Source organism: Marmota marmota, unplaced genomic scaffold, assembly GCF_001458135.2.
Source record: "Marmota marmota marmota unplaced genomic scaffold, marMar, whole genome shotgun sequence".
NCBI classification, from domain to species: Eukaryota; Metazoa; Chordata; class Mammalia; order Rodentia; family Sciuridae; genus Marmota; species Marmota marmota.
Genome location: NW_026000316.1, coordinates 1,812,725 through 1,824,855, shown reverse-complemented (window position 1 = coordinate 1,824,855; position 12,131 = coordinate 1,812,725).

The window sequence follows — 12,131 nt, the reverse complement described above, 5'->3', positions numbered from 1 at the left end:
CCATACCTCAATTTCCTTATCAGTAAATTGGGGATTATATCTTTGGCCATGCCTAGTACACAATCATAAGACATTTCTTTGGGGAAAACAGTATGTCCTTGTGAGATTTTTGTACCCAGATATAGTTTCTAGAATCAGTTTGAAAGTTGGGGAAGTAGTTTATTTCCCCTTTCTAAATTACAAGTCAAATTCACTAATGGTATTTATGAGAGAGAGAGAGAGAGAGAGAGAGAGAGAGAGAGAGAGAGAAAGAGAGAATAAAAGAAAATTGTTCAGTATAAATAACAATAGATATTTCAGAGGTAATCACTTTTCAAAAATAAAATGTGCTGTCCTTTAAATATAAATAACTGTGCTGAACCACAATAGTGAAGCACTGTTTTTGACTTTGAAGTGTTTTTTCAGAAAAGGAATCCATATCCAAATATTACTCCTTAGTCCCTGCTATGCTTTAGATGTGAGGCATCCCCTGATAATTCATGTGTGAGAAAATGCAGGAATATTTAGTGGTGGAATGATTAGATTATGAGAGCTGTAACCGAATCAGTAGATAATCCACTTAGCAGATTAATAATTTGGTAGATTAATGGTAGACAACTGTGAGCAGGTATGGCGTGACTGGAGGACATAGGTTACCAGGGACATGCCTTTGGGAATGATGTTATCCCTGGCTTCTTGCACTCAAGCGTTCTCTCTCTCTCTGCTTCCTGGCTGCCGTGAACTGAGTAGTTTTCCTCTGCTGTGCCCTAATGCCGTGATGTTCTGCTTCACCTCAGTCCTAGACTTATGGACCTATGGAGTTGACCAACCATGGACTGAACCTCTGAAACTGTGAGCTAAAATTAACTTTTCCTCCTCTAAGCTGTTCTTATCAGGTCTTTTGGCAATAGTGATGGAAAAAGCTGACTAAAACCATCCCCATAGATAACATAAACCTAAGGCTGGGGTAAGATCAGTCTCTGGTTAGTTCAAGTAATTGCCTTTGTATTCAACACTCATTTAATAACTGAATACACACTGTAATGAGTCCTATTCAATTTCCCCGAATCACACATAGAGGGGAGTAAACCAATAAATTTATCATTATTTAAGGCTGACCATCAATGAGTTCTAAGGTTAAGTTGAATAAATGGAATACTATTGGTTATAGCTTCCTTCTGCTAGAGGCTTTATGTCTTTCTATTTGTTTCAGTGAAGTTGATTGTCATTGTAACATGTGCTCATGTGGGAGGAAGTATACCTCATATCAGCAATACTTTTACCTTTACTAAAATGAAAATAGCAACACACAGAACAAATCAAGAAAGACCCCTTTGGGCTAATCCTAGAGTAGTTTCCCTTGGGCCCTCTGAATTCTTAATGATGGATTGTTCTGCCACACTACAAGACTGAGAAAATTCGTCCTCTCTTTCAGCCTAAGCCACCTACACTTTTGTAATAGCTTTGTTCAAAGGAAAAAGAGAATTGTTTCATATGAAAATTTTAGGCAGCCAAGCAAAACTTCTGATAATAGTTCTCCAAACAACAGCTGGGTGTCAAGTTACATCTTCAGGGAAATATGTAAATGTTATGACTTTGGTATGTCACAATGGTCCTCTTCTTAGATTAACTAGACTGACTTTGCTAGTTAAGCATTAAGAGGGAGCCATGTAGCTCAATCATTTTGGACCAGCCTTTGCAACTGGGATTTCTCTGGTTCTTCCCAGAATGACATAGGCTTATTAGGGTCAGACTGGAAACAAGGAAAGGTGAAACTTGTTTGGAACATTCTCTAAAATATGTTGTAGAAGAGAGTTGTGAGCTTTGGAATATGGAATCTCTGCATATAGAGTTCAAATGGTGTCTCTGCAGAAGTAGCTTCTTTCCCCCTGAGGCTTTAGGGCTCTAACCTTATCTGATTTTACTGAAAGATATTTAAATCATTTAATATTTGCAACCTAAAAGGCAAAATAGTCATGACATCAAACTCAGATTTTTAGGCTTTCTACATTTATTTTCCAGGTTAGTATAATTTTCACTTTTGAGTTACATATAAAGAGAATCATAATCTTTTCAGTGTTTATTAATCTGGCCAGAACTGGAGCACACAGAGCATATGGTAGGAGCATTGTTAAAGGATGTTGGAGGAAGAGGGTATAAAATCTTTGGGTCTCCAGTTGAATAATTCTTGCCACAAACAAAGCCCCTTTTCCATTGATCCTACAAGAATCTTGTGTCTCTTTACAGCAGGTTAGTTGGGGGACTGAGGCAAGACTTTCAGACTAGTTTTCAGAGAGCAGATGCTAGCTGGTGAGTCCTGTTTACCAAGCTATGACAGATCTGCCAAGCAGAAAGACCCCATGGAGATGTTGTGGGTTGGAGACTTGTGACTATAGCTGTTCTGAGATGGTCCAGGGCTCCAGAACTGCAAGGCAGGCACCTGCTCCCAGCATTGAGATTAGGAGAGAAACCATGCAAACAAACATTCTCATCAACCAGTATTTAACCTCCTGTTGTTCAGAGTTGAGATTTCTTGATTCACTGGAGATGATGGGAAAAGAAAAGAATCAGTAAGGCTAAAGCCAAAGAGGTTAAAGTTCACCCGATGAGAAGAGCCAGTACAAAGCATATTCAACTTCACAGTATGATTAGGGGTCACATTTCAGCCACTCAATCATGAAAATGAAGCTCATTGAAATTCTGCATGCCTCCTTAAACAAACACAGGTTTCAATCTTCACCCCAGGCTCTTGCCTGAGTCTACATTAGACAAATATGGAAATCCAGTTCAGGATTTTACTTCCACTGTCATGGACTGAAGAATTAAAACTCAAAGTCTGTGCCTAGCCTAACAACTCATCCCTACTCAATCCAGGGCATTCACTTGAAATAATTTAGTAGCAGGGGCTTTCACCTCTGGCAAGCTAGGTAAATCCTGGATTAGCAGTCCTTGTCATTCCTAAATGGCCTGCACATCTCTTGCTGCTGGGCCTTTATTAACAAACCTCTGAATAAACTGAAGGGGAAATAAACAAGCCTCTTACCGTGCACACATGTACTCACAAGCTCCTTCACGTTCCTCTCTGTTTCTCTTGCCTCCTGAGATTCTCACTTCATGCTGGGTTCTTTGAACAGCATTTTCCTCAGTGCCAATTTACTCCAATAACATGTCTACTTCTTTCAGCTTCCCTCTCTTCGACTCCTCTTTCTTTGCTTCCCAACAGCACAATGTCATCATCCCCCACAGATTTTGTTTTGTTTGCTCTGACTACAGTGACAATTCATGCTCAAAAATAGACCTCTCTCTTTCCCTACCTTTTGCCCTCCCCTCCCAAAATGAACAGCCCTAAATAACAACTCATGCCATTACAGATGACAAGATCAAGGCATGTGTGTGTCACAATGTCATAATCAGATTCAAAGGACTGAACAGCTCCATTTCAAAAAGGATCATGGAGAAGGAATTGACATGGGCAGGTGGGCAAGGAGTTGTGAGTTGGTGCCAGCTGGGTGACTTTGACAATTTCATGATAGTTTCCTATACTTCTGTGTTCCCATCTGTTTAAAAAAAAAGATAAACATACTGAAATGCCAGCTACTAACTCATTTCATAGAAGATTTATAAGTCAGTTGCCTAACAGAAAAATTCTACAAATGGAATAACGAGCCCTATTAATCCCTTTTTGGAAAAGTAGGAAGAGTCTTAATTATAGGGGGAGAAGGTGCTAAATTGTGCCTGCATCAATTTGTCCATGAGTCTCTTCTCATTCCATACTCTCTTCACAAGTGCCATGGTCTGAATGCTTATGTACCCCCAATATCCATATATTAAAATTTAGGATTAACCCTAATTAATCCTAAATTAGGATTACCCCTAATCCTACATTTAATAGTTATTAAGCAGTGGGGCCTTTAGGAAATGATTGAGTCATGAGGGTAGAGCCCTCATGAATGGAGTTAATGCCCTTATAAAAGAGAACCAAGTGAACAGTAGTAAATGTGAGGCACTTCAATTTTATTTAAGTATTCCTAATATAAGTTATGTAACTGCATTAAATATGTGTCACCAGTTTACATCTGTGCAAGAGATGGCTAACAGCTCACCTCAAGAAATCTCCACCTGTGCACAAGTGACTCATCAAAAAGCTGAGGAGATCAATAGATATGTTCACAACATATTTGATATGGAAATGTTACCAAATGATCTTAAAAATAGATCGAAATCTGATACATGATCAGAGACTACTCAAGATGCAGTTAATGTACTCTGACAATTCTAAATGCACTTCAGTAATCATTGCTGTGGTTTGTGCCAGTTTAAAATATGTAACAGAATATTTCATTATCACTTAAAGATATTTTGTGTACATTTTTATTTATGTAGATTATACAAATTATTTTAAAAGAAATTCTTTAATGCTCAGTAAACATTTTGACTAGATTTAAAAAATAAATAAATAAAAGAGAACCAAGGAAGTCCATTTGCTCATTCTACCACATGAGGACACAGAAATAAGTCAATGTCTATGAGGAACGGGCTCTCACCAGAACCCAAATGCACTGACAGCTTGATGTTGGACCTCCTATCAATAAATTTATGTTGTTTATGTTTTTCCCAATCTAAGAAATGTTGTTATAGTAAGCCAAATGGACTAAGATAATGAGATATCTCATAGTTAAAACTTCAGTCATCACACTGATGACTTCCAAGTCTGTATCTCACATCCTGAACTCTCCACTTACTTACTAAGGCATCCACTTACTTACTAGGCATCTTGTAAACTCTTGACTATCCTGAAGTTGATTTACCTCAAATCCTTTTCTCATATTCCTTAATTCATAAAGAGAACCAATATCTACCCAATTATCATAATAAGAAACAAAATTATCCTCTCCCTCACTCCTACCTCTATCCAATCTACTTCTATAAAACAAGTCTTTGTGTCTTCCTCTCCATACCCCCTGCTACCATTCTAGTCTTGATTGCTATCAGTTTTCACTCCTATTATTGCAACAGTCTCCTATCTTGCCATGAACCCTTACCTTTGTGCATGATCCTCCATATACTTGTCACTGCACTTTTCTCTATTAGCACTATTTCTCTCTTCATCACTATTACAGTTAAATACCTACTAGTGGCAGGCACTGAGTTAGGATCTCAGTATATGTATTTCCATTTCATCCTAACAACAACCATTTGAGGTATGTACTATCATTATCACCATTTATAGGGGAGGAAACTAAGGCTCAAACAAAAGTAATTTATTCAAGAACAAATAGCTAATTCAAATTCAGTTGTAGATCTACCACATTCCATTAGCCTATGTCCTTTCCACCACATTGTACTGCTTCCCATTTTCTATAATTAATATCTAGTATTCTTCATTAGATTTACTGGCTTTTCTCTCCCTCCTAAACTGTGTTTTGAACATAGGCATCATCTTGTTGTGATTCACAACTGTATCCTTAAGACAAAGTATGATGTCTATTGCCCAGTGGGTACTCAAGGCATAATCATTGAATAAAATAATGATTCATTATAATTTAGCAATAATTGTCCTCTACAAGCTCACATCTCAATTTTTTGCACCTTGTATCCCCACTAGGGCACTACTTCTCATATTGTACCTCATTTGAGGCCTGGTTTGGAACTATTACCTAGGGAGACTGTGTCAGACTTGTTCTGCTGATTCTGTCTCCACTTCCCTTGTGATGGCCTAAGATACTTTTCAACCTGCTAGGTCTTCTTGCCTAATAATACTTTTTCTCAGTCCCAGCACAGCCAGAAATGTGTCTGAGATGGCAAGAGTCCCAGTTACCAGTAAGATGGGGTGGAGGGTGAAGGATGACTTACTTCTATTTTCTTCAACTTAAAGGGCACAATACAAAACACTTTTGAGCTAGACAGGGAAAATCAGGCTCACCAAATATTATACATTTTTAACTAGTAGAATTTGTCCAAGAGCCACCCATTTTGTTTAATGATGCTGCACATGCTCTTGGCACTTGAACTCTAATAAGGACTGTACAGGCACTTGGCAGCACACGTCCTATCAAGAGGTTTTGATAAATAGAAAGCAAACAAAAGGACAATTTAAATGTAACATCACATCCACTCAGACTGTCACTCAAGTGCCTTCCAGTGATCTGACACCAAATCAATAGTATTATGGTTCATTGAAGTCAGATCAATGGCTTCACAAAGTTTCAGAGCAGCAGCAAAAGTACAATAGCAAACTTCATGTCTGCTGTCTATTATTACAAAGGAGGTAATCATTGTCTGGCTTCTCTGAGTGCCAAAGCCTCAGCACACTATGCCTGAGAACTCTGGAACTCTAATTGAGTTGACGGGGTATGTCATGACATTTTCTCTCCACCTACCTCCTTCCAGTATCCTGCCTTCTCCTGCTCCAGGAACTCTAGTTGAAAACATTTCCCTCACCTTCACCTAGGAGTAGGGAGAGCCTATCTTACAGATAGGTAGAAGAAGCTCTCTGAGAAGCCACCATCAAAGTAAAAGTTCCCAGGGGATACACTACTTCTAAATGCTAGCTTAAGTTTGGAGGGTTCAAATGTCCCATGGTCCCTTCATTACTCATGTATTCAAGTTCACTTGACCTTGTGACCAGATGAGAGGCTTATCCTTTCAACTAGTAGAGGACCTTCCTCCAATAGTCTCTTCCCACCCTTTTTCCATTTCCTCATGCCCTGAGTAATTAACATTTGAGAGCACCAATTTTCCAGAAGTTTATGTGGAGGAGTTCAATCACTTGAACAATTTAATAAGAGTTATGCAAATATAAATCCCCCCAAAAAAGTAAAAGAAAGAGAAAGCATAATTTCCAAATGTCTCCAGTTACCCTGGGAAGGGGTACTACAGGAGTATAATAAAGTTGAAAAGTTTCTACTCTTAGGCCAAAGCAACATTAGACAGGTGGGTCAGACAGGGGATACATCCATTTCAGGGCTCAAATAAATTTTTTCCCCTGTGCCAGAGCACCTGTTGTACTCACCAGCCTAGTCAAAGGCTTGCACATCAATGAGATGACATGAATTATTGAAAAGCTTCTGTATAAAATGCTGCACTCTGCCATTTCCTACAAATCAAATTATTGAGGGAGATATTTGATTGTAAACATATTTAGAAAATGATTTCATTGTCTTTAGGTTGGTTTTGCTTGCTTCCCCCTCCCTTAAATTTCATTTGCATTAAAGTGCTACAAAGTTAAAAAGGTCACACACCCACCCCCAACCAGGACCTTGCCCAACAGCCACAGAAGCAAATAAATTCAATCAGCAAAAATGAAAGCCTATTATAAGCAATAGAAAACCCTTTAAATCATGCCTAACATTTTTAAAACAGAATTGCCGCCTCTTCACCCAGGCCACTAACACACAGTTATCCTGAAAACAAATGGCTTTTTTTCATGTGGAGAGACCCAAATTCTATTTATAGTTCTCAAATTGCAGACCTAATGGGGTTAACCAGGTTCCACTGTTAGTTTAAGAAAGTTCTCCATTTCAGTCACAGCTCACTTTCAATAGCCTAATGTCTCTGGAAGTGGAAGCATGGCCCCACCCTGCTGGGTCTCACATAGGCTATACCCACAGGCACAAAAGCCCACTCAGGCTGGGCTGAAAGAGATTCTGCTTCTTGCTGCCTTGGGCAGAACAGTCATCAGAAAATGAGACACTAGATGACCCAAAGGCCAAATTGCTTGTGTTGAGAGACTTACCTAATGGCATTCAACTAGGATGCCATTGCCTAAGGGAGCCTCTCAGCAATGCCTTTGGCTCTAAGCACTTGAAAACCAGAAAGGATGTGGAATTCCCTGCTGTGACATATGGTTACAAGGAGAAGACTCTGGTAGTAAGAGTGAAAGATATGTTAATTTGATATTCATCCCCCCCCCCCAGAAAAAAACAACTATGTATTGAGTGCCTGTTATATGCCAGGTATTGAATTTAACCCAGAATTGTGAAGTCCCATCATCAAAGTTCCAAAGTACCCAGACTCAATTTCCACTTGAAGAATGCAGTAATGTAGGCATAGGTCATTAAGGTGTCATGAAATTTGATGTGTTAGAAATGAGCTTCTAGATAAGCAAATTGGTAATTGATTTAGCACGTATTCATTGATTGCTCATTTCTATAAGGAATCTTGTACTAGGCATGATGACCAATGGGAATGGGGTTAGGGCAGGGTACAAGGGCAGGGGAAAGTATGATTTCTTCCATTGGGTTGCTTAAGATGGCAGTGGGGATACCAAGAAAAAAAAAGACAAAGCCCAGAATTCATTCATTTGTTTCTGTTTTATCTGCAACTAAATAAGGCTATTTTAAGTGTATCATTCATTTGTTCATTGAATATTAATTGAACATCTGTGCACTCATCACAATGCTATGCAACCTAGAAAGATAGAAATAATGGCTTACATAATAACAACAACCACTAATTGAGAATCAAATATATACCAGGATCTCAGCTAAGTGCTTTTGCAGGTTTTTTTCAATCAAACTTTGACAAAATCACTGTTTATCAAATGAGTTGGTGTATAATAATGTGTGGAGGTCATTTTAGGCACAGTTAAGAATGTCATTCCAATAGCTAATGGTGTCTTACATGTAACATAGATGGAGTGAACAGCTCCCTAGGAAGTATGGTCTTGGGAAACATTACTATTTGGTGATTGTTGATTATAATTTTTATTATATTCATTGTAATGATAACAATTTCCATCATGTATTAGCAATGCCAAATGCTGTGCTAGTGACTCTTCTTTATTTTTCAAAGCAACTCTAAGGGTGTTATTATCTTTATTTAACAAAGAGGAAAACTGAGGGACATGCGGTAGAATAACTTGCCCAAGACAGAACAGCAAGTAAGAGGTAGAGTCAGGACTGAAACTGATCTGTCTGCCTCCAGAGTTCTTTATATTACTCTCATTTTAATGTCCCTAACTTGAGGTGTTTCCATTCTGGTGGGACAAATGAGACATACCCAACAACATGTTAAATACGTGATTGTGGGAATGTCATTTAACAACTTAGTTTCCTTAGATAAAATAAGGATAAGAATAACTAAGTATAAAATAAGGATAAGAATAGCTAAGTTACAAACATGAAGATAATTTTGATAATCAAGTAAACTGTTTTGGAAACCTATTTATATAGCATTGGAAATTATAAAGCAAATTAAAAAATAACATATGCCATAACCAAGGCAAGATTCAGCTGTTTCAGTAGCCAGAACCCTAACCAGTCTTCTTTGTGTATTTTTCCTTATAAACCCTTTAGTAGTAAGATCCCAAACTCTAACCAAATAAAGGAGGCCTTAACATTTTCTATCCATTCTGCCTAAAATGTTCTTCTCCTAGAACCTCCTATGCCTGTGATAATGACCATGAATAAAATAAAATTGTACTATGTCTGCCTTCCCATCCCTTATTTTACTGCTTTATTTTGTCATGGTATTTATTGCTACCTGAAATTGTCTCATTTATTCCTTGTTTTTTATTGTCTTTCTCTACCATTAGAATATATCCACTTCAAAGGAAGCCACTTACATGTTTTTGTATCCTCAGTTCCTCAAACAGGGCCAAGAACATAGAAGATGCTTAATAAATACTTGTGTAATGGCTATAATAACAGTACATGACAATGAAACAAGAGATATTACAAGCAAGGCTTTATGAGTATGTCCAAACCTAAGAACTAGAAATCAAAAGAGGATGCAATTACTCTGAGATAAGCCAGTAAAATACCAGATGTGCATGCACTTGAGTTCCTCCTTGAGGAAGAGAAGTATTTGAATTAGTGAAGGGCAGCCAGGAGAATAGGATGAATGTCATCAGGAGAAGACAAATGGAGGAGTGAATACACCTTGACCCAGAAACAGTGGACAGCACACTTTTTGGTGGGGTACAAAAGTCAGAAATGCACAAATCTGTGGGTAGATTAGAGAGATCCTTGAGTGGCAGGCTAAGAAGCTTTATGTTTAAGGAGACTTTTCCTAAGGAAAGCATTGAAATGTGATTTTTTTTAAGTGAAATAGGATTTGGAAGGGAAACATGCTTTATTTTCTTTTCTTCATGGTCATTATCATAGACATAGGAGGCTTTATGCAAGAGAATTTCAGGCAAAAAGAATAGCATGTATTAAGGTCCCAAATCTTCTTTTTTGGGTTATAATATGGGATCTAAGAACAAAGTGCTACTTTATCCTTCCTTTCACAGGTCAAACCCTAATAAACATATTGTACTCCAAACTCTGGCTGTGATTGTTTTACTATATCACAGACTTCTTTACACACTAACCTCAAAATAACTCTACAAAATAAGAATTATTAGTAGAGCATGGTGGTGCATGACTGTAATCCCAGCAGCTTGGGATGCTGAGTCAGGAGGATCAAAAGTTTAAAGCCAGCCTCAGCAATTTAGCGAGGCCCTAAGCAACTTATAGAGACCCTGTCTCACAATAAAATATAAAAAATGGCTGGGAATGTGGCTCAGTGGTTAAGCACATCTATGTTAAATATGTGGTACCAAAAAAAGGATAGGAATTATTATGCTCACTATACAAATTCAGAAACTGAGACCTAGAGTGGACAAGTAACTTACCCACATTTCTACACCTAAAAAATGGTTAAGGCTAGAGAAAATAATTTTTTGGCAGGAAACTTGTTCTAACATGCCCCTTTCCCTTCCCCAGCTTATCTTTATACAAAAGTTGTACTGCCTTTGACTAAACCTCAGGTCCAAAATCACCCCTATAAGGTAGACAAGATCCAGAAAATTATTGCCACTGATACATTTTCAGATTTACAAGTCAAATGTGCTTGCCTGGAGTAGTTCTTCCATTTTGATTTAAGCTGCCCACATCCCCCAACAAAATAAGTTCCCAGTACAATGGCCAAATTGATCTTCAATGGTCTTTAAATATGCGTTTAACAAACCATGGCCAGGAGGTACTGAATTTGCATCTCTTCATGAGGCATCTAGTTAATATTGTGTTACTGCAGATTGTGGAACCCTTTCCCAGCAGAAGCTGCAACTAAGCAAACATTGCCAAACAAGGAAGGCCAATGCAGTCCCTCCCCATTGGATGCTATTACTTTCAGTCAAAAAAAATTGTAATGAACTGTATAGGTATCATCAGAAAATGTCTAAAAATAGGCCTGTAAGTTTGAAGGATGTGAAAGGTGCCAGAAATAACAATAGAATCATCTTGTATATATATTTAGAAATGCTGAGGAAATTCAAGGTTGGTGTAAAACAGCACATGTGTTAAAATTTTAGGGATTGATACTCCTCCAGAGGAACAGTATGTAAAGCAAAAGAGGGCTGAAAAGCACTAAAGTTCCTCTTTGTTGTAAATTATTTCTGACAGTGGGTGGTTGTTGCTATTTATGAAATTAAATCAATTACAGATCCAGTTAGCAGAAACACTAGCATGATGTGGGGAGGAGGAATAATTCTTTGCCAAGGTTTACTTATTATATCACAAGTAAGGATCACATTTTTAGTTGAACTACATATATTTCATTTGTTGATTGTTTGCTCTAAGAGGTCAATGGACATAGATTTCCTGTCATAAAATTTTAGATTTAGAAAACTTTGGTGAAACACAGTTATTCTAGGATGTGGCAGTGGTGGGAGTGTTCTAGGTCTTAGGAAAGGAAAGTCAGAAGCAGATGAAAACACCCTGAAATTCTTTTACCTACAGCATAACAGAACACATTCTACATAAGAACATTTCCCAGGTGACTTTTACAGTTTCCTTGAAATGAATTAGGTCACTAAATCGGTGTTCCAGTTGCCTCTTAAGCCTTTAAAAGCTCAACAAAAACACAATTGGTAATATGCATATACAATGTGCATTGAATTTAAAAGGGAAACCTTCAAGAAATTAGCAGTAAATAGTCCAAAAATTAGTTCCATGCAGGTGGGAACCTTGTCTCATTAATAATTGTATCCACCACAGGGAATATCACAGTGCCTAGCATTTGGTAGGTCTTGATAGAGTTTCTTATAATTGAATTGAAAAGGGTGTGTAAACCAAGTAGAAAGGAATTAACAGTGGTAATCCATTGTAAAGATATTTTTAAATACACACACACACATATATATGTATATATATATAGTATATATATAT